This window comes from Rattus norvegicus, chromosome 10, assembly GCF_036323735.1.
Source record: "Rattus norvegicus strain BN/NHsdMcwi chromosome 10, GRCr8, whole genome shotgun sequence".
Lineage (NCBI taxonomy): Eukaryota > Metazoa > Chordata > Mammalia > Rodentia > Muridae > Rattus > Rattus norvegicus.
In genome coordinates, this window is record NC_086028.1 from 94,484,055 (window position 1) to 94,511,825 (window position 27,771).

The 27,771-nt window shown below is 46.1% G+C and overlaps 1 long non-coding RNA gene across 4 annotated transcripts in view; it reads right to left on the reverse strand.

Moving 5' to 3' along the window:
• Positions 1 to 1,270: 1,270 nt before the first annotated feature.
• LOC120095200 (uncharacterized) overlaps positions 1,271 to 27,771 on the reverse strand; it is a 35,621-nt gene continuing 9,120 nt past the window's right edge. For 2 of the 4 annotated variants that reach the window (XR_005490494.2, XR_005490498.2), the window contains 2 exons: positions 19,902 to 20,021; positions 18,767 to 18,928 (listed from right to left, as the gene is read on the reverse strand). This is a non-coding gene — a long non-coding RNA (uncharacterized LOC120095200). Of the gene's footprint in view, positions 2,115 to 14,920; positions 15,089 to 18,766; positions 18,929 to 19,901; positions 20,022 to 27,771 lie in introns of those variants that run through there. The other 2 variants (XR_005490495.2, XR_005490496.2) reach the window with 2 other exon arrangements.

Here is a 27,771-nt window from a genome sequence, read left to right on the forward strand (position 1 = left end):
AGAAGTAGCACTGAAAGCCGACACAATGTAGCACAAATGTTTATCACCACCACCAGAAGAAATGACCGTGAGATACAATTACACTGGCTTCTGGAGTCAGAGCCAAGCAAATGCATGCTGCTTCAGAAATGAGAACAGAATGAATGAAACAGTTCCTGTAAATGGCATTACCATTCTCAGAACAGTGAGCAATAAATGATTAAGACATTTTGCAACTCGAGGGGTGAGGCTGGGGAGAAGGCTCAGTGGGTAAAAGCATGTGCTTCCTCCTGAAAGCACAAGGACCCAAGTTCAAATCTCCAGCACCCATGTAACAAGCTGGCATGACCACGCATGTGCAGGAACCCCAACACTGTGGGAAGAACAGAGGCAGGAGGATTACTGGGACTGGATGGCCATCAGCCTGGCTCCAGATTTGGTGAAAGACCTGTCTCGAGGGAATAAGGTAGAAAGTGATAGAGAAAGATCTGATGATCTCCAAGGGTGTGCATGTGTGTGAACCGCACAAATGCACATACACTGTACACACGTGCACACGTTCCTGTGAAACCGCCTTTGCTTTTGCATTGTTTTGTGGCCAGGGTCTATATGCTCAAGGTTTACTGTTAATATCTCAAAACAGCACACACACACACACACACACACACACACACACACACACACACACACATGCACGTCTTGGGGAGGGCATTCCTATAGTTTAGATTGGCTGTGAACTCCATATGGCCTAAAGCTTCTGCTCCTATCTCTACCTCCCAAGTGCTGGGGTTGCAGGCATACACAGTCATGCCCACTTTTATGTGGTGGTGGAAATTGAACTCGGGGCTTTCTGCCCGCTAGACAAGTAACTCTACCACCTGATCTATACCTCCAGTATCTCAGGGTAGTTACTAAAGAGTTGCTTTCCCATTATCAACTCTGTCCTGGCCCAGGCAAAGTTACTTCAAAACTTCTCAGTAACCTTCTAGGTGTCTATTCTGATATAATGGCATACAAGGTCTAGCTATTTATGTCATTTAATTTGGGGGAAATAAAGTATCAATAACCTTTCTTATTAACTATTTTAATTGAGCTTGGGTTCAGATCCTAATCTCAACCCTTGCTATGTACAGAAAGGGTTACATGTCTGCTATAGAGCCAAGAAGGGCTTAGAGGAAGTATGCTGTCTTTTTTTTTTTTTTTTTTTTTTTTTCGGAGCTGGGGACCGAACCCAGGGCCTTGCCTTCCTAGGCAAGCGCTCTACCGCTGAGCTAAGTCCCCAGCCCCGTATGCTGTCTTCTCAAGGGCACCCGCAGGTCAGTAAGCAGCAGAACTGGGAGATCCATGACGGAACAGTTGTGTTTCTACCTGGGGATCAGTTGCCCCAGCTTTTCTGGAGTAAGAACATTCTTTAGGTGCGAGATCTGTCATTTTAAAACTGGGAAGTCAACTGGACATGGCGACACATGCCTCTAATTCCAGCACAGGAGGTAGAAACAGGACGATCACTGCTGGTTCAAGGGCAGCCTGGTCTACATAGTGAATTTCGTCTATATTGTGAATTTTGGGCCAGTCAGGACTCCATGGAGAGACCCACCCCAAAACAAAACCAAACAAGGGCATAAACAAAAATCAAGTACCCAAATCAGGACGAAGTGGTATTCAAATTTGGTAAATCCAGTCTTCAAAACCATTCAGGATTCATGAATAATTTTGAAAAATTAACCCTATGACTTGTGGCCAATCCTTTGTAGGGTTGGACTGTCCTTAAGTACTAAAGGGTTTTTCATCATAGCTAGGGGTTAAGGCAATAGGCTCAGAGCAAGAACGATCCTTACATAATATCAAGTATCCCCCGGTGAGATGAAGCATTGTTCTACGGACTAAAAGCCATGTATAGATCCTGCCCATATGCCAGAGAGATCAGGAGCAGGGCCCACAGGACCTCTCAGTGTCATCCCCCTCAGCATCTGTCCTCTGCTGCCTCACTGCAGCCAAGTTGATGACTCTTCCTTTTGATTCACACCAGGACATCTGCAACCATGATGGCTTTGAACTGTGGTATGCAAACCCCCAAATCCTTCACCTCGAGAACTTCTGCCCTTCTCTGATTGTATCCCAGGCATTCCGGTTGCCTAGAAAAGAATCGAGGGTTCATTAGAGACTGGCTACTTGTCGTTGAGGGAAGATGCTGGTGACCTTAAACTTAGCAGCCTCCACCATGTCCCCTCCACAGCTGACTCTGGTCACATCATTTCACCCACTCCATGTCCTTCAGTCTTGCAGTTATCTGACACGGTGCATGGCACACAGAACAATTCGGCCACAGTGTTCACTCAGTGCTTCTGCTGCTGAGTCTCTTCCAATTCATTATGAAGCTGCTCTCTGGTTGGCTCAGCTCTAGCTGGAGACTGACAGCCAGAATGGCAGCAGAGACTTCTTGGAAACTGAGAACCATTATCACCATGGGTTCATGTCCCGGCTTTGCTCTGTGCTATCTGAGTAGCCTAGGACATGTTACTTACTCCCCTTCCTTGTCTCTGTCTCCTCATCTCCAACAGGAGGATGGGAACAGTCCTCAGGTCCTAGTTGTTCATCTATGCACAGCCTTTTATGCAACCTCAGTGTGAAGAATCCTCAGGCCGTGCTAAGTCCTGTTCATGTCCCTACCTGGATGACTGACCTCACCTGACTTATATCAGAAGATGTTCTCTTATGGCTGACATGGTCGCCCTTTGCCAGCCTTCATCTTTCCCCTGTGTGAGCCTGTATTGGGTGTAGAGGGACATGGACAGCAACATTGACTGTGGCCCCAAGCTGAAGGTTCAGACCCAGTGCACCATGCTGCCTGCACACGGAGTACGCTTGGCTTTCCCAACATGCTGCTACTTAAGTTCTTTACGTTAGTTTCCTTTTACCAAAAGATTTGTTTCACTTTCTATTTTTGTATATGTCTGTATGTATGTTTGTGTACATGTGTGGTGTCTGTGGAGTCCAGAAAAGGGTGATGGATCGCCTGAGGCAGGAGTCACAAGCTGTCGTGAGCCACTTCAGTTGGGTGCTAGGAACTGAAAGTAGGAAACCTTATCCGCTGAGCAGTCTCTCCAGTCTGAGCATTAATTTTCTTAATGAAAAATTCCATTGACCGTGACAGTACAAAGTCTTACTCCCTTTGCTTAGTTGGAATTATTGAATTTGGATCAATTTGAGAAGGTTTTTTTTACTTCCAAGGGCTTCTTGTGACTCAATCCAGGCTATCAAATGTTGTTAAGGAGAAATCCTGCAGATCCACCTCTGTGAATGGATCAGCGTCTTCTTATATAATGTCATCACGGGGACTGTCGACAGGCCCTGTAAAAGTGTTTGAAAATTCGTTCCCTAGGGCAGATTAAATATTGCTCTTTGTTCTTGTTTTTTATTTTCTCCACTGGCTTAGCTCATCCTTTCTCCCTGAACAAGGCATTTCAGCTCAGTCCCTGTTGGCTTCAGCACGAATTCTAGACCAGATTTGAAGCCCACACAACTTGGCTGCTAAGAGCCCCTTGGAGCCTCTAAGACCCACAACTCAGGGTTCCTAGCAACCTTGAAAGTCCCCTGCCACTGTTACCCAGAACCTCCCAGCCACGTCTGGCCCTCAGCCTTGTAGATCACAAATGGCCAAGGACAGCTATGAGAGTAGTCCAACACAAATCCACAGTCGGCAAACATTTATGACAACTTTTTAAAAAGAACTTGATCGACAGGTTCTTAAGCATTGCTTGGTAGACCCAGACTCAACCCCTCACTTCAGGCAGATGACACTCCGGACATTTAATTCTTTGAGGAAACCCAGGTTGCCTGACCTCGCTTGACCTCTTGCTTCACACTTACACACTTATTTAATGCTTGACTCCTCTCTCCTTTCCTCTTTAGCCCTCAGAACCCTAGGCCAGTCCTACTCACTGCTCAGAAGCCTCAAGGGTCCCACAAACAATTCCAAACTTTTTACTCTTTTAAAATAACAATAGTCTGAACTAAGCCCCAATTCATCCCTCCATCCTAACATCTCTCTCTCTCTCTCCCCCTATGTTCTTTCCTTGCCAAACTTCATAAAAGAGTCATCTCTGGTCACAGAGGCCATGTCGTCACCTCCCGTCCATCTGTCCAGTAATCGTCCGCTGGCTCCTGGTCTCACCATCTCACTCACATGCTTGCCAACCGGACTGAGGACATCTCTGTTGTGAAATCCAGTCAACACTGCTCTGCCCTTATCTCTCCAGTTTTCCCAAAGGCTCTGATAATTAGTCTCCTCTAAAAGCTTTCCTTCCCTGTCTCCTCGGACATCCTCTCTCCTGTTTCCTTTACACCCTCCCGTAGCTGGATCCGAGACTGTGCAGGTGATCTGTTTCTCGTTCTGTGAACTGCTCCCCAAGAGGTGCTCTCAATCCCACAGCTCCAATGACCACCGAGTTTGCTTTCATGGGATGCTCAGGGTGCGTCCTGGCTTACTTTCCAACCTGGGCTGCTCCTAAAGGCTGGCTCTCTTGAAAGCTTTAGGCTGCTGACTTCTGTTGAATCTCAACCAAGCTCAGAACACCTCAACATCCTTTTCTTCTGGTCCCCGTGCCCCTTCCCTGGACAAGGTGACCAGCCTCAGATGCAGTTGCCCCTGGTTGCCTCTGACTCTGTTCTCCACTGTGGGTCTCCCAGGTGCCCCCTTTTCTTTTGATGTCTACCCAAGTCACCCTCAAATCTGAGCATTTTCCTTTTCATGTCCACCCTCCCTCTCTGGTCACCATAATTTCGCGGGTGACTTGAACAGCATCCTAGTAAGGCAGCTGCCTTCAGATGGCTCACCTGTAGGCCTTGACTGTCGTACAACCTATAGACATTAATATCAAAGTCCATATCCACTTCTGGGGCCAATCACACTGCAGGGTGAGGTGGAATGAACTGCTCTGCTGCCATTTAAGCCTTCCTAGACTCGTAGGATTCACTTGCTAGAGCTCTCCACCCTGACTTCATGAAAACTCTTTCCATACCCAGCTGTATCCAGAAATGGAAGCCACTCCTGAGCTTCACCCCAGGACCTGCTCACTTGAGTCTCCCCTGAATGTGTAGCTCTGGAGGCAGGACCTGTGTCTTCTCTGTCAGCTTCTGAGACTGGCAAGTGCAGGGAGGCCCTGGCATCTGGGAAACGGGCCAGCAAACAAACATAAACTATTGATTGAATAAATTCAATGGCGGGAAGGTTTACAACTGTAAACATTGGCTTGAGTCATACAGAATATGAGATAGCCCTAACCTCAAATGGCTTCAAGATATTCCACCTTGGGACAATCTCTTTGTGGGATTCTGGCCTTCTCTGTACCCAGTAGACGTGAGACAAAGTTCAGTTTTATTTTGTTTTTGTTCTTTTCCAGATTTATTTTTTATTTTCTGTGTGTATTTTTTCTTGCATGTATGTACGTGCACTACATGTGTTCCTGCTGCCTGAGGAAGTTAGAAGAAGGCATCGGATTGTTTAGAACTGTGGTTATGAGTGGTTGTGAGTCACTCCATAGGTGCTGGGAACCAAACCTTGGTTCTCTGCAAGAGTGTCAAATGATCTTAATTTCTGAAGCCATCTCTCCAGCCCCTAGACAGAAAATTTTTTTAATTTAATTTTATATATCTATTTGATAATTCCATACATGTACATGATGTGTTTTTATATTTATTGGCTTTAAAATAAATATAAAATAAATATAAATATAAAATTCATATATGTTGATCATATTATTTCTGCTCCCATAACTTCTGTCAGATCCCTACATCTCTACTTACCCAACTGTCAATCTCTCTCTCTCTCTCTCTCTCTCTCTCTCTCTCTCTCTCTCTCACACACACACACACACACACACACACACACACACACACCTCAAAACAAACCTTGCTCTTGCTAGGCAAGCGCTCTACCACTGAGCTAAATCCCCAACCCCGTGTGGATTTTTTTTACATGTCATCCAAATCCCCGTGAGTTTATTTGTGTATCACCCATCCTCTGTCTGGAAGATGCTGTTTCCTTTGGCTCACCCTCCACCTCTGGGTCTCACAATCTTCCCACTTCCTCTTCCACATAGATCCCTGAGCCTCAAGGAGAGAGGTTTGATAAAGGCATTCCGTTTAGGGCTGAGTGCACCAAAGTCTCTCACTCTTGCAAGTTTTCCTGTCGTCAGTCTTTGTGCAAGTTACCATCTCATGCAAGAAGAAGTTTCTCTGGTAAAGGCTGAGTGAGGCACTGATCTATAGCTGCAGTAAAATATCACCCAGTAGGTTTTCCCCTAGGCCCCAGGCCTACAGTCTCAGGTGCTTGTCCATTTAGCAATGTTGGGTATGAGTTTCAACTCATAGAGTAGGCCCCAAAATAAAAGAGAAGAAAGGAGAAAAAAAAGAGTCATTGGTTGCTTCCATTCTTGTGCCACTGTTGCATGAATGTATTTTGCACGTAGGCCCCAGGGTCCCATCTTCTTTCTTATTTAATCCTTGTAGTTTCTTTACAACACAGTTTTCTATTTGCCTCTTATTGGAGGAATACCTCCTTCACCCTGGTCCTTGACTAGCTACCTAACTTTTGTGGTTATTCCAAATTAAACACACCTACCTAAAGCGTAAAACCTAACATCTACACATTAGAGTAAACATGCAATGTTTGGCTTTCGGGGTCAGGGTCACCTCATTCAGAATAATTGTTTCTAGCTCCGTCCGTTGACTTTCAAATGCCAATTTTCTTAACAGCCGAATAATATTCCATTGTGTAGCTGTACCACACTTTCATTATCCATTCATCAGTTGGTGAATATCTAGGCTGCTCCCAATTTCTGGTTATTATGAGTAAAACAGCGATGAATGTGGATAAGCAAGTATCTCTGTGGTTGAGTTTCTGGAAAAGACTCTGCAGGGTCCTTTGGGTTTGTTTCCAAGAGTGATATCACTGGATCTTATAGTAGATCAATTTTCAGCTTTCTGCCACACCTCCTATGAATGAAATCACTATGACATACTGATTTCCATAGTGGCTGTACCAAATTATATTCCCACCAGCAATGAGTAACTATCCCCCTCTCTTGCATCCTCACCAGCATCCGTGGTCACGTATTTAATTAATCCTGGCCGTTATGACTGGAGTGAGATTAAAAAAAAAATCTCAAGGTGGTTTTTATTTGCCTTTTTTCAATGCCTAAGGATGTTGAACGTTTTTAAGTTTTTCTCAGCCATTGAGAACTGTGTAGTTCTATATCTCGTTTTTAAATTGGGTTGTTTGTTTTGCTAATCGTTATTTGTTTGGTTATTTTCTTAAGTCTTCATATATTTTAGATACAAGCCCTCTGTCAGATATATAACTGATAAAGATTTTTTTCCCATTCTAGAGACAATTGCTTTGCTCAAATGATGGTGTCCTTGGCTGTGAAGAAGCTTTTTGACTTCATTAAATCTATTTTCTTCTATCAGATTCAGGGCATTTAGTTTTATTGTAGTGGTAATTTTATTAATCTGGTCTGAGCTCCCAGAGGGTCTCATGTGGGTCTTCATGTTCCTCTGGATTTCCGAATGAAAGACATACCACACATGCCAGTTAAGTTTGATATGCCTTTATTAACTTTATTAACTTTCTGCACTCTTAAACCTCCCTGAAGATAGCAAATACTCCCCTCCATTATACCTGAATTGACACCCTCCAAATCTACATTTTGTCTTTGTTGCCCTATTACCTTCTGGATACCCCCCCCCAACCCCTCATAGGGCTGCTTTCCATTTCTACTACATTTCGGCTGTTTCACCCTCCTCTCCATCACAGCGTGGCCCATCCTATGCCCCTCTCAGAGGGATTCTTCGTCTCCCTCCCCATCCCAAGTCCAGCAATCTAAAAGTCCCGCCTCTGTCTGCCCTGCCTGGCCATTGGCTGCCGGCATCTTTATTTACCAATTAGAACCAACTGGGGAACAGTGTCCCTCAATGTCTTACCTGCAGCCACCTGTGTAAGCAGTTTTGGGGACCAAAATTAACAGTATAATGCAAGCAGCATTAGGCCAAACCCACTTCACTTCCCCCTTTCTGTCCAATTAAAAAGGCTCTTTTCTCTCAGACATAAATTGAATACAACCATAACAATTATGTAAATTACAAAGTGTGATATACAATTAACATCCAGCCCATAATATATGTCAATTAGATAAAGTACTCTACCATCTATCTTAATTTACGTTCTGACTTTAGCTTGTATTACTACCTGAAAGTCATCCTTTCAAATCCACATCATCTTTCTCAACACTAAAGACCTTGAGCTTGACTATGAGACTATAACTGGACTTCAACCCTAAGAACAAATTATTACCTGAATATATAGGAAAGACAAAAACATAACTTCTAAAACTTAAACAAATTGTAGAGACAGCTGACTACCTGGACAGCCCCTAATTTCTTATAACATTGGAGCATCTGTCTTTAGCTTTTTGGCCCAGAACAGACCTTGAAATGAACCAGGAATTATGAAGGACTACTTTGCTCTGTCTTGGCAGAACTAAAATGTCAACTATCCCACTTTGCGGATCCTTTCCTGGATAGGGCAATTTTTGTCCAGTGGCTACCTTGCCATAACTGGAGCAACTCTATATGGAAGTTTGGTTGCTCAAATCCTTCTCTGAAGGGGAGTGGGGAAGCTGTCAGGAGCAGACATGGCTCATTGTCAAGTGATCCTTAATAATGAAATTACATTAAATGTCACATTCTGTGGATTTCTGATATTCTGAAGGCTATCTAGGTTAAGTATATCTGAACTATTAAACCTTAACTACTCTTAGCCATTTCTATTTGAATAAATTGAAAACACTTAAATCAGAATCTAATGTGAGTTCACTACCTGGCCCTTAACTTGTGTTCTCTAGTCATCTTAAACAGTTTGTAAGAGCAGCTATTAGAAGGATTGGGTCAAAACCTTGTATTTATAAATGAGTTGCATAGACACAGTCGCCTCTGAGTTTTTTGTTTGACTTCCTGACTCACTATTTCATTTTGGCCTTTTAAGTGCTTCTATTTCTTTGTTAAGTCCTACTTTCATATGTTGAACTGTTCTCATTAATTACTTCAATTTCTTTGTGCTTTTCAGTCTTCACTGAGGCATTTCATACCCTCTGTAAAGTCCTCGTACATATTAATACTTGATATTTTGAAGTCCTCATCTTGGGTTTCAGAGTGGCTTTTCTCGGGTTTTATTGAGGTAGGGTTGCCGGTTTCTGGATGACACACGCTGTCTTGTGTTTTTGTGCTGGGATCTAGGCATCTGGAATTATTGTAGTGAGAATTTTGACTTCCTTAAAAACCCGATTCTGTTTTGTGGCTATGCTTTTGTTTTAATCCCAGGTGTGGGATGCGGGGCTGCTTCAGTCTGTCCACAGCCGCTCACTATGATTGTCTCACGCTCTAGAGGGGTGTGATTTTTGCCAGCTGCAGATAGTTTAATTCTGGGGACACTGGAGAAGGTGCGAATGTGAGAGTCCTGAGAGAGCCTGTGGTGGTGGTTGCTCCCCTTGCTGCTGCTGGTTCCTCCTGCTGTTGCATTTGCTGTTTGCTGGATTGCTGGACCGCTAGATATTCTGAAGACTGGGCTTGCCCCCAAGGAACCCAACAACTCTAGCAGGAGGTAGCCTATAGAGGTCTATGTCCCCTTTCTCCTCTAACCGTCTTTCTCTCCTACCTACTGGGGTGGGCATTTGGAAGGAATTAGGGTGGAATAAGGGTTGGAAGCGAGTAGAGATATAAGAACCAAATAAAATAATAAAACAAATATGCCAACGGCGCTGCTTGGTGTAGATATCTGATTTCACCTTCACCAGGTGGATGTCTGGTTATTTGGTTAATTTGCCTTGGTCCGACAGATTGTAAACCAGAAGAATGATGCTTTGTTTTTAGTCTTGGGTTTGTTCTGGGTATTAGGGTTCAGACGGTCTGATCTGAAGTTCTGGTTGGAGCTCTGGTTCTGGTTCCAAACAGTCCAAGATGGATGCAGTGGTTGGCTGGGTGGTAGGCTAGTAGGTAGGGGAAGGAAACTAATTCTGAAGTTCTTCTAAGCAAGACTTGGGGTCTGGTTCCACGAAGAGTGGCAGAGACAGGCTTAGAGGCTCCCCGCCTCTGGTCACAGGTAGCAACAAATCTGAAAGGAATTGAGATGAGCTAGGGGGAGGGGCTAAGGTGGGCAGACAGCTGTGTGACTCTTGGTAGAAAACAGTTTTGTGGGTTATCAGAGGATTTAAAAGAATGCAGATGGGCTAGCCGGACTGAGTGCCTTGGAACGGTGAAGAATACAGTATAGTTTGACCATATCCATTCCCCAATCCTCCTTGCAACGTCTCCCAGACTCCCAGGTCTCCCCCTGTTTCACACACTCTCTCTCTTTCATAATAACCCATCAAGTTCAACTAGAACTACTCAAATATGCATGGGTTCAGGGCCACTCACTGAGGCACGAACAACAGCAAAAGAAGCCACACACCTGAAGAAAACAGGCTCTTTCTTCCTCAGGAGCCATCGGCCACCAATCTCTTTCAGCTCCCAGCCCCCACCCATCCTTGCTAGAAATTTGACTGGCTTGGTTTTGTGCAGGCAGCCATACAGATTTTGCAAGTTCAAGAGTGCAACAGCCTTGACATCTCTAGAAGACACAGGCTGCCCTGTCCTTTCTGACTTCTAGCCCTTCCCTCTTTTGTCATCCTCTGGCTCCTTTTGGGATGCTTTTGGTTCCTTGGGGGAAAATAACCAATGTTCCCCAAGCCTGAGTGGCAACGTTTTAGGCTTCCGGTAGGTGCATGTGGCTTGGCGTGAGGACGGGGAGCCAGAGTCCAAGTTTGGGCACAACGATAACCAGACTGGACCCGATGCAAATCAGTCAACCTCCTTGACCTTTGTTTCTGCCTGCATGAAATGCCAATTAAAAACAGAAGCAGAGGCAGAAAATAAAACTTGAATACAGAAATAAGTGCAAAACAGTAAAGCCTCTGGTCAACATTTGCAGAACGGCATGGCGGCAAGTTTCTTTCTGGGAGAATTAAGGACTAATCGATCTCATGAGACATTTTGAGCTAATCTTTTCCCCTTAAGGCTAAGTCTCTTCCTAAACCTTAATGAAGTGTGTATTCCTCAGAGATAACAACCAAGCCTTGTAAACTCTTATATCCCTCCTTTCCCCAGACACTAAATGGTCAAAAAGAGATGTCAATGGGTGCCCCCTGCTCAGCTGGCATGGGCTACTTATTTTAAAATACTTTTGTAAATAAAAGATAGAAAAATTTGAATTTAATTAAATTTTAGTGCCTCTCTTCTTCTTCTTCTTCTTCTTCTTCCTCTCTCTCTCTCTCTCTCTCTCTCTCTCTCTCTCTCTCTCTCTCTCTCTCTCTTTCTCTCTCTTTCCGTTTTCTGAGACAAGGGTCTCACGATATAGCCCTGGCTAACCTGAACTTACTGTGTAGCCCAACCTGGCCACATCCCCCAGATATCCACCCATCTCTGCTTTCTGAGTGCTGGGATTAAAGATGTGCACCACCATGCCCAGCTATTTAAAAAAAATTATAATTATAATTTACTTGTGTGTTTTTGGAAGGGATGGCATGTGGTGGGTGTATAGAGGTCAAAGGTCAGTTTGTGGGCGATGGTTCTCTCCTTTTACCACATAAATTCCGGAGGTCACACTTGAACCACCAATCTTTGCCATTTTTATTGGCCCCCCTGGACTACTTTATACCTGGCGTGTGTGTGTGTGTGTGTGTGTGTGTGTGTGTGTGTGTGTGTGTGTGTGTGTGTGGTGTGGTCTATGACACTGAGCTGGGATAGAAGAGTTAAGCAAACTCAGGTATGGAGAGCTGGGCTGGATCCATTTTCATTTTAAAGTTGCACCTCTGCTTCTTCTCTGGAGGAACACCCGTCTTCTACTCTCAGTTCCTAATCTGGAGATGGACTTGGTTTTATGATTCATTCTGGTATAGGCATTTAAGTCAACCTGCCAATCTTGTTATTCTGCATTCTAGAATGGGCAGATGACCCTATGAGGGCCAATGGCCAGTATTTGAGATCTAGTGTGTTTGTGTATGTGCATGTGTGTGTGTGTGTGTTTGTGTATGTGCATGTGTGTGTGCGTGCGGAGTTATGAAGTGCCTGCAGAGACCAGAAGAGGGCACCAGATCCCTCTAGAGCTGGATTTACACCCAGTTGTAAGCCGCTTTACTTGGGTAATGGGAAACGAAGTCAGGTCCTCTGTAAGAGAATCAAGTGCTCTGAACTGCTCAGCTGTCTCCTCAAATCTCCGCAAGCCAATAAATCTTGAGGAGCCTAGGAACTGAAACTGTGGAGACAGACATATCTTTCTGTTAGACTCACACATGGGAAAATCGGCTTAAATTTGGCCACAAAGTCACCACATGCAGCCGGAGAGAAAAATAAATGTGATGTCAGACAGAGAGAGGGGGGTCCTGGTGACATCTTCATTGCTCTTGGAGGGCATCATACCTGAAGTTAGATGTATCTTGGCTTCTCAACGAGTGGCGTCAATAGGCACCCTCTTTTGCCTGTCATTGTAAATTAGGCTCTTTTCTTTTCAACTTTTAAAGTGACATTTTTGCATGTGTGTGTGTGTGTATCTGTCTGTCTGTCTGTCTGTCTGTGCGTGTACAAATGGGCTTGTGTGTCATGAGTGGGCATGCATCAGAAGACAACTTTCAGGGCTCTGTCTTCCCCTCCACCATGTTCTGGGGATCAAACTGAGGCAACCAGATTGCTGACGGGCACCCCACAAGCTGAGCCACCCTGCCAGCTTTGGATTAAGCTCGGTATGATCTGTACCCAGTGATGGAGAGATCTCTGCTTGCAAGGCAGAGATCTGAGGTCCCAGAAATGTACAAACACACTCAAGGACTGTAACCCCACACCTTCAGTAATGCTGAAAAAAAAACACCCCTCATCTGGATGTGGGTCAACCGCCAGCCAGCCCTCCACCTCCAGCCAGCCCTCCACCGCTGGCTCTGCTTTGGTGTCAGATTTTAACCTTCCTCTTTCATCTTCCCCAGCGATTCCTTCTGTTTTTCATTTCTCTTGATTTCTTTCTGTGGGCTTTTGATCTGTTTTCTATTGTTATCATCCAGGCATTTCATGCCTGAACTTTCCAAGTTCCTGTAATCCAACCATAACAACATCTGGGATCTGTGGTTGTGGGTTAACATAAGCTCCTCTTCATGCATCGGGACCGGGCTGATTGTTTTCTATCTTGTTCCACGAAGCTGATTTCCCTCCAACCCCGAGCCTCGGGATTTTCCAAGGAACTTTCCAAGGTGGGCAGGACACCATGGGAGCTCTCGGAGGAACTGGCTGTGGTGTTTCACCTTGCTTGTTTGACACCTCTGGGTAGGCTTCACATGCTGTGACAACAGACTCCTCGGAAGGATGCGTCCAGGTTTCAGAGATCCCTTCCGGGGACCCAGACATGGGTTAGGTCCTCTAGATGTAGCTTAAATGACAGCTCTGCCCTTCTTATGTTGTAATTTAATTAATTGATTAATGGTTTGTTTGGGTTATGTGCGTGTGTGTGTGTGTGTGTGTGTGTGTGTGTGTGTGTGTGTGTAGTATGATGTATGTGAATGTGGTTGTCTTAATTAGGGTTTTACTGCTGTGAACAGGCACCATGACCAAGGCAACTCTTATAAGGACAACATTTAATTAGGGCTGGCTTACAGGTTCAGAGGTTCAGTCCATTATCATCAACTCGGGAGTTATATGTTGTTTATGTTGGATTAGGTATTATACATAATACAAAGATCACTGAAAATACACAGGAAGATATGTGTAGGTTTTATGTGACCATGATATTATTTTATACGAGGCACTTAAATATCTGTAGAATATGGTGTCCTTGGGGAACCCACAGATGCCAGGAGCACCTGCCTGGCAATAGTTGTCTTAGCTTGGGTATTTGGTTAGATAGGTCACCCCATAGGCCATTTGGACTCTGGGTGATCCTGTTCATGGGGCCGTTATTATTTTCACATTATAGATGAGGAAATGAAGGCTTGGAGAATTCAATACCAGGGTCTACTCATCTTCCCTCCTCCTGATCTGATGTGGGCACCACCACCTCTCCATTTCCTCACCAGAGTTGCTATGGCATCTTGGGCCACGGTGTTACTAGAGGGTAAAAGCTGTCTGACAAATTGTAGAACTGTGGTCACTTACCTGTGTCAGCCAGAGCTCAGCAAGAGAGCAAAACAAAGTCTAAACAGTGCCACCCAAGGCAAAGACAAAGGTAGGGAAGACTGAGAGGTAGATGTAAAGGCAGCTTGGTGGTCCCAGGGCTACCTAGGGCCACCCAGGGCTCCCCAGGGCCATCACAGGCCCCTTGTCTCAGTGTTAGCACCGGCATCCCTTGGCAGAGGCACATGCCTCTGACAGTGCTCCGCTTTTCCCAGCATCCCAGCAAAACTTATTGGGAGGTCTTCCTGGTCCACTTGCAGCACAGGTCATCTCTCGCCTTAGGACAGTCGTGATGGCTGGGCCAGCTCAAAGTCACCTTGACATGAAGGGATGGAGTCATCTCCACCCGGATCACCTTGGTTTGGGCAGCATGGTCATGATGCAGTCTGAAAATTGTCCATCTTTTCTACTGTGTGGTCCTGTGCACCCAGATCTTGGTTTTAAACTATGATGCTGTGACCAAGTTTGGCTTGGTCCCCTTAAGTGCATAACAATGAAAATATCTGTATTCACTTATCACTCATAGCAATTCTCATGCCAGCAGCAGCTGGCCCACACTTTGGTAGCTATTGATCTCATTGATCTCAACTAATCTCATCCTTTTCTAGACAAGAAAACACCCCCCGCCCCCGGCAAAGCTAAGTGCTTCACATAAGGGCGACTTGAAGGTGACAGAGATGGCATAAGAGCCTTATTCCACCTTTTCCTCTGCTGATTTTTATTTCCTCAAAGGAACATGGTTTGTTATCGCTCTGTCTCTTGCCAGCTCTGTGTCCTTGGCTGTTACTTCTCTTCGTTTGTGTTCCCATTTGTATGACGCATGTGGAGAGAAGGGGGCAGTCATAGCTCTCTCTCAGAAGTGCTATAAAGATTAAATTAACTCATATAAGCTGCTTAGGTCAAGGCATGGTAGGTAAGTAGGTACAAATAGATAGGTATGTATGTAGGTAGCTAGGTAGCTAGGTAGGTAGCTAGGTAGATAGATATGTAGGTAGGTAGATAGATAATAAATAGATAGGTATACAGGTTGATAGGTAAATAGGTAGATAGGTAGATGATAGATAACAGGTATATAGATAGGTAATAGATAAGTAGATAGGTAGGTAGATGATAGATGATAAATAGGTAGATAGATAATAGATAGGTAGATAGATAGGTAAATAGATAGGTAGATGAGAGATAATAGGTAGATAGATAGGTAATAGATAGGTAGATAGTAGATGATAGGTCATAGGTAACAGATGATTGATAGATGATAGATGACAAATGGATAATGGATAAGTAGATGATATAGATTAATATGACAGACAGATCCACAGATAGATGATATAGAGGTGACAGGCAGACAGAGCATAAATATAGTTGCCAAACAAACAGAATATGTGTTGTTGTACCGGGAAGGGGGTGCTTATAGTTTGTAGTCTATAAGGAGGAGGGAATTCAGAGTGATCGGAGGAGGCTTACTCCTAAACCAACCAGCTGTGGCCAGTGGGGTGCTGTTAGATGATGGGAAAATGGCTCTACTCACAAAAGTTACATGCAAGGATGCGGAGACATAGGTAAAGGGAGGGAAAATGAGAAAGTTGAAGATCCTGGCCCCTTGGCCTTATGGGATTTGCTCTCTTCGATGCTGGAAACAGCATCCATTGTGTCAGTGTTGAGTTCTGTATGAGTGTGTGCAATGTACCTAGTATGTGGGCTTACATATGTGTAGGCATGCATGAGGTTCATGCAGGGCTAACCTCGGATGTTGTTCCTCAGGTGCCGTCTGTCTTATTTCTTGAAGCAGAGTCTCTCATCAACCCAGAGCTCACCAATTAGACTAAACAGTGCCCAGGACCCACCTGCTCAGCCCTGGGATTGCAAGAGTGTGCATTGGCTCTGAGGATTGAACTCGGGTCTGGCTAAGCTATCTCCCTGGCTCCTGAGCCTGAACTTTTGAATGTCTGGAGGCAAGTGGGGGCAAGCAATAAAGGGCAATAGTCTACTTCATTTATCAGGAAATAGCACCAGTAGCTTACAGATCAAAAGAAACGAGCAAAGCGATTTTTTCCTCCTGATGTCTTTCACCAAAATGAAAGAACAGGAGCCTGGAGATTCTGAGGTTTTTCTTAGGGGGCCATGGGCCACAGGAAAGAAGAGGAGGAGGAGGAGGAGGAGGAGGAGGAGGAGGAGGAGGAGGAGGAGGAGGAGGAGGAGGAGGAGGAGAAGGAGGAGGAGGAGGAGGAAGAGGAAGAGGAGGAGGAGGAAGAGGAGGAAGAGGAGGAGGAGGAGGAGGAAGAGGAAGAGGAGGAGGATGGGGAAGGAGAGGAGGAAGAGGAAGAGGAGGAAGAGGAGGAAAAAGGAAGAAGAGGAGGGGGAGAAAGAAGGGAGGAGGAGAAATATTCCTGGAGAATGAAAGAATTGCAAGCTGCCATCAAAGCTGAGGTGAGGTGTCTGAGGAGAACTGAGAACTTGTACTGGGCATTGCTTTCTGAGGCCCAGTGGGGTGCAAGGGGACCCATGCCTGACCAAAGATCCTCCCTCCCAGGATGCCTCCTTTGAGTTGCTCTTCTGACTGAGAGCTATGTTCGGTGCCTAGCCAACATCCTGTATTGGCTGAAAAACACACATCCTGCCTCTGCAAACAGACGGAATATCCAATTGTTTCCGGTCATTGTTACTATGTAGCGTTTGGGTCAGAGCCGGTCAGTGTCAGCTGGGCAAAACACAGTAAAGTGACAGAATCCTTTAATACACTTTTACCACTTGTTATCTTTCATTTATGAATCTCATTCTAGCTAACAGATGTCTGAAAAGGCCGGATTAAAAAAAAATGACCTGTGCTGACGCTATACACAGAAACAACGGGTGACAGTGTCATCCACTGTATTGCAATAGTCTCAGAAGTTTTTCTGTGGCTCAGACAGGCTGTGAGGTTAGTGAGACCAAGTGCAACTGAATTCTAAGGGGGTTCTTTGCTAGGAGGTTAGTCCTGTTAGTCTAAAAAAAGAAAGAAAGGAAAGAAAGAAAGAAAGAAAGAAAGAAAGAAAGAAAGAAAGAAAGAAAGAAAGAGAGAGAAAGGAAGGAAGGAAGAAAAGAAAGATGAAAAGAAAAAAAGAACTCTCCATATTTTGTCTTGTCTGAGTCTGTCAGCATAGTTACTGATACAAGGGCCATTTTAGGAGCAGGGACATAGGGCTGCAGGACCTTGGTTAGATTTCCATATGGTAGATAGGTGGCTCACAACCTCATTCCCAGGGGATCCCACGCCCTCTTCTGGCCTCTGACAGAACTGCATGCACGCGGTACACATACAGAAAGGCAAAACCCATACATTAAAAAAAAAAAAAAAAAAAGAAAGAAAGAAAGAAAGAAAGAAAAGGTAATTTTTTCCCCACCAAAAGCAGGGACTTTCTGTACATGACATGGGTTCTAGTTAGCATTTTATCACTGTGGTAAAGGCCATGACCAAAAGAAACATGGGGAGCACAGGGGTTATTTCACCTTACATGTCTGGGTCATAGTTTATCCTAAGGGAAAATGGGAGCAGAATCTCAAGGCAGGACCTGAAGCAGAGGCATGGTGGTCTGCTTACTGACTTGACCCCCTGGCCTATTCAGCTGGCTTTCTTGTATGACTCCAGACCACCTGCCCAGGGGTAGAACCACTCTGCTGGGCCTTCTCACGTTAGTACCGAGCCAAAGAATGTCCCACGGATTTGCCTATAGGCCAGTCTGATGGAGGTGTTTCCTCAGCTGATGCCTTCTCAGATGACTCCAGATTGTGTCAAGTTGACAGAAGTCTAAGGAGCACACCACGTGACCAGCACTTAATGGCACCTCCTTTTCTGGTGGCTTCTCTCTAGACGAGAAGCCACTTAGAAACTTGGATGTCCTATTTGGGGTTCCCGTGGAAAGTGTAGCAAGAGCGCATGCATAGTAACTTGTTGGTGAGGAGGTGCTGCTCTTTCTCTTTGAATTAACATCCCTCCTCCTTAGCCTCCTCCGCCCTTCGCCCTTTAAACCAGAGGGTTCAGAGGTAGGGAGAATGCTGCCTATAGAGACATTTGATAACGTCTAACTTGTAGGCACATCCAACCTCTCTCACTCTGTGTGTGTGTGTGTGTGTGTGTGTGTGTGTGTGCATTTGTGAGAGACAGTGAGAGAGAGAGAGAGAGAGAGAGAGAGAGAGAGAGAGAGAGAGAGAGCACATCTGTGCTTGTTCATGTGGAGGTCAGAGGTCAGCCTTGGCTATTGTTTTTCAGATCCCATCCTCCTTTCTTTCTTCTGAGTAGAGTTTTCTGCTGGCCTGCAACTCAGTAGAAAGCTCAAGGGACACACCTGTCTTCATCTCTCCAGAGTGGGAGGTTACAAATTCATGCCAACACATCCAGATTTTGAAACATGGGTTCTGGGCATAGAATTGCGCTACTTGTGCTGGCGAGCTGACTTCTTCTTAGACTGAGCCATCTATCTCCCTATCCCATATCCATCCTGGGGAGATCACAGGTCAAGTTTGCCATCTATAAAACGGCATGCTTAAGAATTGCATGAGTCACTTGAAAGAAATATCAAAAGACCATCTCGCTGTGTTTTAATTAAATTTATGACTGTATGTTTTCATACCTGAGCAAGGCTGTATGCAGCTTCATAAGACCCATAAGTTGGATATAAATGACGAAGGCATCTTTGATTATCACAGCTGAAGGGCTGCTACTGTCCTAAGGTAAATAGAGACCAAGAATATTGTTCAACACCTTATAAAGCGCAGTTCTCCCTGGGCAAAGACAATTTCAGTCCCTGGTGCCACATACTAGCTAGGTTAAGCAGTGCTATCTTAGGGCGACAGCTGCAGCAAGAATAGCAGGAGCAGCAGAAGCAGGAGGAGTAGCAGCAGGAGCAGCTGGGGCGGCAGGAGCAGCAACAGAAGCAGCAGTAGCAGCAGGAGAAGCTGGAGCAGCAGGAGTAGCAGGAGCAGCAGGAGCAGCAGGGGTAGCAGGAGTAGCAGGAGCAGCAGGAGCAGCTGGAGTAGCTGGAGCAGCAGGAGCAGCTGGAGTAGCTGGAGCAGCAGGAGCAGCTGGAGTAGCTGGAGCAGGAAAAGCAGGAGCAGCAGGAGCAGCTGGAGTAGCTGGAGCAGCAGCAGCAGGAGCAGCTGAAGTAGCTGGAGTAGCAGGAGTAGCAGGAAAAGCAGGAGCAGCAGGAGTAGCTGGAGTAGCTGGAGCGGTAGCAGCAGGAGCAGCTGGAGTAGCTGGAGCAGCAGCAAGAGCAGCAGCAAGAGCAGCAGGAGCAACAGCAAGTTGGGAAATGCCCAAACATATTAGAAGAGAACTAACAAGATATTTAAAAAGTTTTTTACATCATTCACATTGTGCATACGTATATGCATGTATGAACAACACAGTGTGCATGTGTAGGTCAGAGGAAAACTCATGGGACTTGGTTCTTTCTTCCCACCACAATGGTCCTGGGGATTAAACTCAATCAGGGTTGGCAGCAAGTGTCTTTACCCACGGAGCCATCTCACCATCCCTCAAGTGGGATATTTAAAAGTCTCCCCCATTCCTAAGTGCCCTCCAGAACTCAGTGGAACCCCTGATGCACAAGCAACAGGAAGAAACACGTTTTGTTGTTCCCAGCATCCTCGAAGAGACGCCGCTCACTCGATTATCCTGGATTAACCCTGATTTGCTTTACCTTTGGGCCTGAACATCTCAGGCACAGTTAAGAAGACTTCGTTTATAACATCTTCTTGCTAATGAATTCCGGCCTCTCTTCCTGAACAGATTTGCCCATGGTCTCTGGGACAGAGGACACCTGCCAAGAGAGGAAAGGCTACTAGCAATCATTGTGATTCCGAGTTACCCGGTTGCAAACTCCTTTGAGTCCGGTGCCAGCCTTGGCTAAATCACTGTCCCCTGAACAAATGCTGTTTAAAAACCCAGAGGCAGCTGTGTGGGAGCACAGTCCAAGATGGCAGCAAGGACAATGAGCCCCTGCTGGCTTCCCGCCCGCTGTGTTTTGATCAGCCAAAGGCTTGATTCTCCATCCCTTCTGTGTGGAACCAGATGAAAGCCACCATCGGCAAGCATCCTGCCTGGGATGAAGGGGTGTTTACTCACAGAATGTCACTGCAGACAGCCTCACCCAGGCCTCCAGCAAATGGCCAGACCTGGAACCATTCGGAGAGGACAAAATGGATGAAGCCAACAGGGCGCCGGCTGGTGGTACCTACCAGAATGAGTCGGTGGTGGGGTAGAGCTGGGTTCCTGTGCCCTTGGTTTGTGTCATTGACAGACCTAAGGTCAAGGTGGGGGTGCAGGGAAGGAGGCATGAATGGGGGGGGGGAGAGAGAGAGAGAGAGAGAGAGAGAGAGAGAGAGAGAGAGGAGAAAAGGAAGAGAAGGAAGAAAAGAGAGAAGAGAGGAGAAGAGGAGAGAGGAGGGCTGAGGAGATGGCTCAGTCAGCAAAGTGTTATTAGCCAGGCATTCATGAAGATATGAGTTTGAGCCCTAGCATCCATGAACAAAAACAAGGCTTGGGGTCAGCAAGATGGCTTCATGGGTGCTTGCTGCCAAGTCCCAAGGCCCGAGTTCAAGCTCTGGGACCCACATGGTAAAAGGAAAGAACCAACTCTACAAGTCCTTTGACCTCCACATGTGCGCGCGCACGCATGTGCGCGCGCGCACACACACACACACACACACACACACACACACACACACACACACACACACAAATGAAATTCAACAAATATGAGCTTGGCAGCACCCGTTTGTGATTCTACCACTGGTGAGGTCTCAACAAAGGATTCTGGAGTTCACTGGCCAAGAAATCTAGCTGAATTGGTGACACCTAGGCCAACGAGAGATGGCCTCACAAACACGGTAGATGGCACATGAAGGGACAACCCCCAAGGTTGATCTCTGGCTTCCTGTTCACACATCTGCTCCTGCACACACAAACACGCACACATCCACATATCATACACACAGGGTGGGATGGGGGTGTAGGGGAGACCATAGTATGTAGAAGGCTAACCTGGGTGGGACACAGAAGGGACTTGTCCCCAAACAGTGACCCATCAAGCTCTGAGCCCAGAGAAATACAATGCTGCCCATGAGCGCTTCCTTGCTCAGTTGTAGCCAACCACCTGCCCTGGCCGAGATCCTGATCTGTGTCATTCGTCCAGGCCTTACCATGCTTCTGTTAAGGCCACTGGAACCTTCCTCCCTTTCAGAAAGAGTGTCACATTCTTAAACCGGGTAAAACAGTAGAGCTGAGGCTATCCCTCTGTTATCAGAGGACCAGGCCCCAGAGCTGCCTTCTACAGGAGCCCGATAGTGCATTCATCTACTCTAGAGAACAAGGTACCAGCCCGGAATGGAAAGCCTCCAAAGAAAGGTTCTGCCATCCATCCAGATGCAAGGCGGCCATGACGTCTGTGTGAGGAGCTGGCCAGCCGCCACGGGCAGAGCGGAACAGTGCAGAAACCCCTTCCTTCCAGGCCTGTGGCTGCAATCTCCACTCACCTCCACCAGTCCCCTCATTAGAGAGATTCAAAGGGGCTTTGGAACATTTCCTTCTAACTCAAAAGCATCAAAGAGGGCATGACCATAATCCCACCAATCAATCACACACACTATTTACATTCCTCCACGGCTCCTTCCATTTTTCATCTGTATAAATACACGTTTTGTGTATTTATAGTTGTGGGGGGCATATATACTTCATTCGGCATCACTTCCTCTGTACCCCCCGCCCCCAAATTGCTACCTGGGTTTCAGTCGCCCACTTATAACACTGAGGTAATCACACTGACTTTTTTTTTTTACTGTCCCAGTAGAATTCAATGTTTCTTTTGCTTTTAACTTCTTGTTACTTTTTGTTATTATAAAGATGTAATAAACATCTACATACAACTAAGGGTTTTTTTTCCCTTCTACTTTGAGTTATTTCCCTGGCATAGATTCCCAGGGGTTGGCCTATTGGGTGAGAGGGAATGAGTGTTTTTATAGCTGCTAATATATATGGCCAAATTATTTTCCCAAAAGGATGTATCAGTTTTCATAGTTGCAAGAGATGTAACAGGAGACAGACTTAAAATTTTTGAGATTGAGTGTAATAGCTCTTTTCTTTTCCCCACTTGTCATGAATTTCAAACTCAAAGCTACTCTCTAGCTCAGATTCCCATGGTTTACTGGTTTGAGTTTGTTTTTGTTTATTTGGTTGGTGGGGGGGAGACAAAGACTTGCTATATAGCCCAGGCTGGCCTTATATTTATAATCTTCCTGCCTTAGCCTCTCTCCAAACCCCTGCCCAGTGCTTGAACTATAGACGTGCTCAGCCACGTTCAGTTAGAATGCTATTTGAACCTCTCAGTCAATCTCTATAGTCTGTCTATCTGTCTCCTTCCTATTCATTCTTTCCTCCCTCTTTTTATTCCCTTCTTATCCCTCCCTCTCTTCCTCATTCTCCCCCCTGCCCCCAGAAAGGACAGGGTCCCTCGTCAAGCCTAAGCCAGTCTGGAATTTGTTATATGGTCGAAAATGACCTTGAATGGTCATTTCCCAGCCTGCCTCCCCCCATTTCCCATATGCTGAGATTATAGACCTGCATTTATGAGGTGCTGGGATCAAACCCAGGGCTTTGTGTATACTAGGCAAACGGTCTACCAACTGACATTCTACTCTGAATGTTTGTCACGCACGCTCTCTCTCTCTGCTTGTGTCTTTGCACTTCTATGGACCATTATCCGAGGAGGCAAACAAAAACGTTGGTTAGTAAGAAAGGACTTAAAGAAGACGTGAACTGGAGACTGATGAACGTGGCTGCAGCCAGATATTGAGATGAGATGGGATTCAACCAGAAGATGTCCTTTGTGTGTGTGAATGTGAGTGTGTGTGTGTGTGTGTGTGTGTATGTGTGTGTTGTGTGTATGTACGTATGTGTGTATGTACATATGTGTGTGTGTGTGCCTATGGACACACATATTCATGTGTGCACAGCTGTGCATGTGCACACAGAGGCCAGAGGTCGACCTGAAGTATCGATCCTCTGGAGTTGTTCACTGTTTATAAAAACAGACGGGGTCTCTCACGAGACCCGGGGCTTGCTTATTAAACTAAGCTGACTGAACAGCGAATTCCAGACCTGGGATTACAGACGCACACTATGTGCCATGCCTGGCTTCTCACGTGGGTGCTGGGGACTGAGCTCAGGTCCCCATGCTTTTGAGCAAGCACTTAACTAACTGAGCCATTTCCCCAGCCCAAGAATTCAATTTTCTAACAGGGTGCAGGCAGGATGGTGGGGGCCTTACCTAACACCAGGACATAAGAGGAAATGACCAAAGAGATGTGGGTCCTTAGGGAATTACAGCTGTGGTCACAGGAAAGAGGGTAAGTTTGAAACCCTGGATGTACATTCCAATTCTAGCCCTCAGGAGCTGCATAAAGCTGGCATACTAGTCCACAGGACTGTAGTCTCCTTTTCTGAAAAAAAAAAAACTGGGTGAAAGTGTATGCCTGATAGAAATGGCGTCAGGGTTAACAGGTTGAAGGAACTAGGCAGCTAACTAGCAAGAGAATGTAGGCTAGTGACATCATGCCACAGTGTGATCGCTAATCTCGGTTGTCAACTCACCTGGGAGAGGGAACCTCAGCCGAAGAATTGCCTCCAACAGATTGTCCGTGGTCATGGCTACAAGGGCATTCTTTTGATTGACAGTTGATGTAGGAGGGCCCAGCCCACTGTGGGTGGTATAATCCCTAGGCAGGTGGGTCTGAGCTAAGAGAGAAAGGTAACTGAGCAAAAGAGAGGGAGCAAGCCAGCAAGCAGTGTTCCTCATTGGTCCATTCTACCATAGGTTGATCAAAGGATTACAGTGACAAGGTACTTTTCTTCTTTCTGTTTTCTTTTGTATATGTGTGTGGGCATGTGGATGCAAGTGTGGGAGCCTGTGGAGGCCAGAGGTTAATCTCAAGTGTAATCTAGAATGCCACCCACCTCTTTCAATACAGGATTACAGTGTGCCTATTTGGTTAAATTGACAACTAGGGATCTTCTACTTTCTGCCTCCCCTAGTGCTGTGGGTACCAGAGAGCCTGGATTTTTCACATGGCCAACCTTTGTCCCCAAGCTTGCGTAAGAAGCGTTTTACTGATTGACCTACCTCTCCAGCCCCCAAGTGAATTATCCCTTTCAAAGTCTGAACAAGATCATAGTCTCTAGAACCAACTGTCAATACCACCCTCAATCTGCTGATTGGAAGATTCAAATCTCTGTCACTGGATATTTGATCAGCAACCTTCTGAGAGGTAGGTAGGAAGCTGATGGAGAGAACATGGACTAGGAGCTCCAGGGAAGGATGTTTCAAATGTAGCTCTGCCATTCCCTGGCTCAGTGCTGATGCACAGTCATTCGGCCACTCCAAGTCTCAATTTGTTCGCCTGTCAAATGGGTTAACACGGTACCTACCTTCCTCTGTGGGTGGCTGTCTAAGTTAAGGCTTTACTGCTGTGTACAGACACCATGACCAAGACAACTCTTATAAGGACAACATTTAATTGGGTTGGCTTGCAGGTTCAGAGGTTCAGTTCATCATCATCAAGATGGGAGCAGGGCAGCCTTTAGGCAGGCATGACTCAGGCAGAGCTGAGAGTTCTATATATTCATCTGAAGGCTGGCAGTGGAAGACTCACTACCAGGGAGTTAGGATGAAGGCCTTAAAACCCACACCCACAGTGACACACTTCCAAGTAGTGCCACTCCCTGGGCCCAACATATTCAAACCATGACAGTGCTTCTGAAATGAAAGTCTTATTATACGTGAAACTCACAGTAGGCATCTAATCTAGGAGCTAAGCACGTTCTAGTTCTTCATAAAGCAATTATTGCCTTTTAGAGGGGCTGAGCAAGCAGGCAGGCATGCTTTCAAAATAAGGTTCCCTGTCTTCTTGATGTCAACGCAACTCCCCTATTTACACGTGGATTGAGCCAATGCTAAGGCCACTTGGTACAGGTGGTGCCCCCTTCAATAGTTGGTATCAGTGTGGCTTTCCCTTTGCAATGACTGGTTTAGGATGGAGGTGATCATCTTGACCCTTTCACTTCCTGCTCTTTCCGCGGGCATGGACTCTGGAGTGACGAATGAAGACAGCTGCCCGCAGTGGCCAAAGTTCTTGCATTTAACACAGAGACTCAGTTCTTTCTATTAGGACTAGACTTAGGGAGCAGTTGGTGGTATTTGGAAGGACCACCCAGGCGGATTCTCCCTAGCTTTGCCACCCGCTCCATAACACCGGCCCAGCATCCTCCTCTCTCTCTCTCTGAAGAGCTGGGTCTTAGGCAATGAGGCCCCTCTTGGATTCCCTAAGTGAAGCGTGGGAAATTATTGGAATGGTCACAAGAGCAAGATGGGACTGGGAGAAAGGCTTTGCTTGCCAAGTGCTTGCCCATGATGTCCTGAGGCAGACTCCAAGGGCTTGCTGGTCTACCAGTCTACTGGCCTAATCCACAATAGGAGATACTGACTGAGGAGGTACAGCACCAGAGGTTCCTAAACGGCACTCTGGCCTCTGCATGCTACCCACTAGCACATTCAACATACGTGCGCGCGCGCACACACACACACACACACACACACACACACACACACACACACACACACACAAAGAAAATGTTTTTTAAAAGTGGGACTGAGAGCTGACACAGTGGTTCAGCTTCTGAACCGGCTGCCGTCAACCCCACCTCTGATCTCAGATCCCAGCAAGAATGGACTTGCTGGCTCTAAGCCAGTTAAAGCGTCAGGTTAGAGTTTCTTTGGAGAGTAGGGGAGAGTCGCCTCCCTCCACTTCTCTTGGATGAAGCTGCTATGGGGGCGTTAGTGGACTGTGTGTGCAGCTTCTATGACGGTCTCAGCCACACTCCTAATTAATCCCCTGGAATCTTGGGCACTTTTTCCTCCTGTCCTCAGCTCAGAAGAAGGTGTGTTAATGACTCCTTGCCTCCGAGTTACCAAATGAGCCCTACACCCTCCACTACCGCTGCTGGAATGGGCCCGTTTCCTTTGATCTCTTAGGGTTCTTAAACCCAACAGTTGTGTGTCCGAACATCAATAGAAATGGGCTTTTAAGCTTCCTCTTTCATTATCTTTTTCAAAGATTAAAAAAAAAAAAAGAGCAAAAAAGGGGAGGAAATGTCCTTAGCTTTGTAGATGAGGCAATGTTTTTTCAGTAATTTCTTTATCTGATGTCATCAGATCAACAAAGCTGTTTATTAATACAGAACCCACTCGTGCCTCCCCATTTTAAAGATGAGTCCTCTTTATTTTGGGTGAGAGGATGAAACAGGGTCTTCCGTACCCAGAATGGCTATGACTTCCCTGTGTAGCTGAAGATGACCTTGAACTCCTGATCCTCCTGTCTCCCTATCTCAAGAATGTCGTAATGACAGGTATGCACAAACATGCCTGCTTCCAAAGGTGGCTTAGTCCTAAAAATGAAATACATCTCAAACCGTCCTATGGACGTGGCACTGTGCATGTGTGTATACACGCACCAGTGTGTGTGTGTGTGTGTGTGTGTGTGTGTGTGTGTGTGTGTGTGTGTGTGTGGTGTGTGTGTGTTCCTGCCTTGCCCATGTTGTGGGTGAGGAGTGGTATTTCCCGTTGCAAGCTTTGGAAATCCTGAGGGGTCTGAGCAACTCTGCAGATCAAGGATGAGACTCAACCTTTCCAGGGATCTAACCTATTTTTCAAAAGGGAACTTTCTGTTCTTGGCAGTGTGAGGAGAGCAGACTTCTAGATTAGGATAATTAAATATCTGACCCGTGACTCCTCAAATGCCTGTGGCTTCGTAGGCTTTGATGTGGGCAGCTTCCTGTAGGTGGAAAAGTACAGCTTCTTCCCAAGGCCCTCAGCATTGGAGAGGAGGCCAGGCCAGCAGGGTCTTGAAAATAAGCAGACAGAGACCCTAGGCAGAGTGAGGGGCAGGGAGAATGGGAGCCAGCGTGAGTCCTGCCGGCCCGGCGTCACTTGGCTGGTGCACAAATCATAAAGTCTGGCTTCCACCAAGCGCCACAGTCTTATCTTGAGTCTCCCAGACTCATACAGTCACGGCCCTTTCCCACCTCCTCCCTGTGCTCCCTCCCATCGCACGGGACCACTCTCCTACCTTGAGAGGGGTTTCCACCTCCTCCTCTGTATTTAACTGCCAATCATTCATCTGCTCCATTGCGTGGTTGGGATAAGCTAAGACTGCGTCAATAGCCCGTGATAGCTCAATGCTGGACACCACAAGTCTCTCTTTTGCTACTATACCCACGGCTCTGCCTTCCTCAAAGCAGGGAAATGAGCATAGAGGTGTGTGCTGGCCGTGCCTACAAGAATCTTGCCTCATTTCTGTCATCATCACATCGACGGATACTGGGCACTGTATCCTGATACAATGTTTAAATGACCTGTCGCTGTCCACTCCTTGGGACAAGGCCAGGCAGAGGTGGCCCCTGCTGCTACCACAGACTCTGTTCCTGGATGCTCCGTGTTTACACAGGAAGCCAGGTGTTTA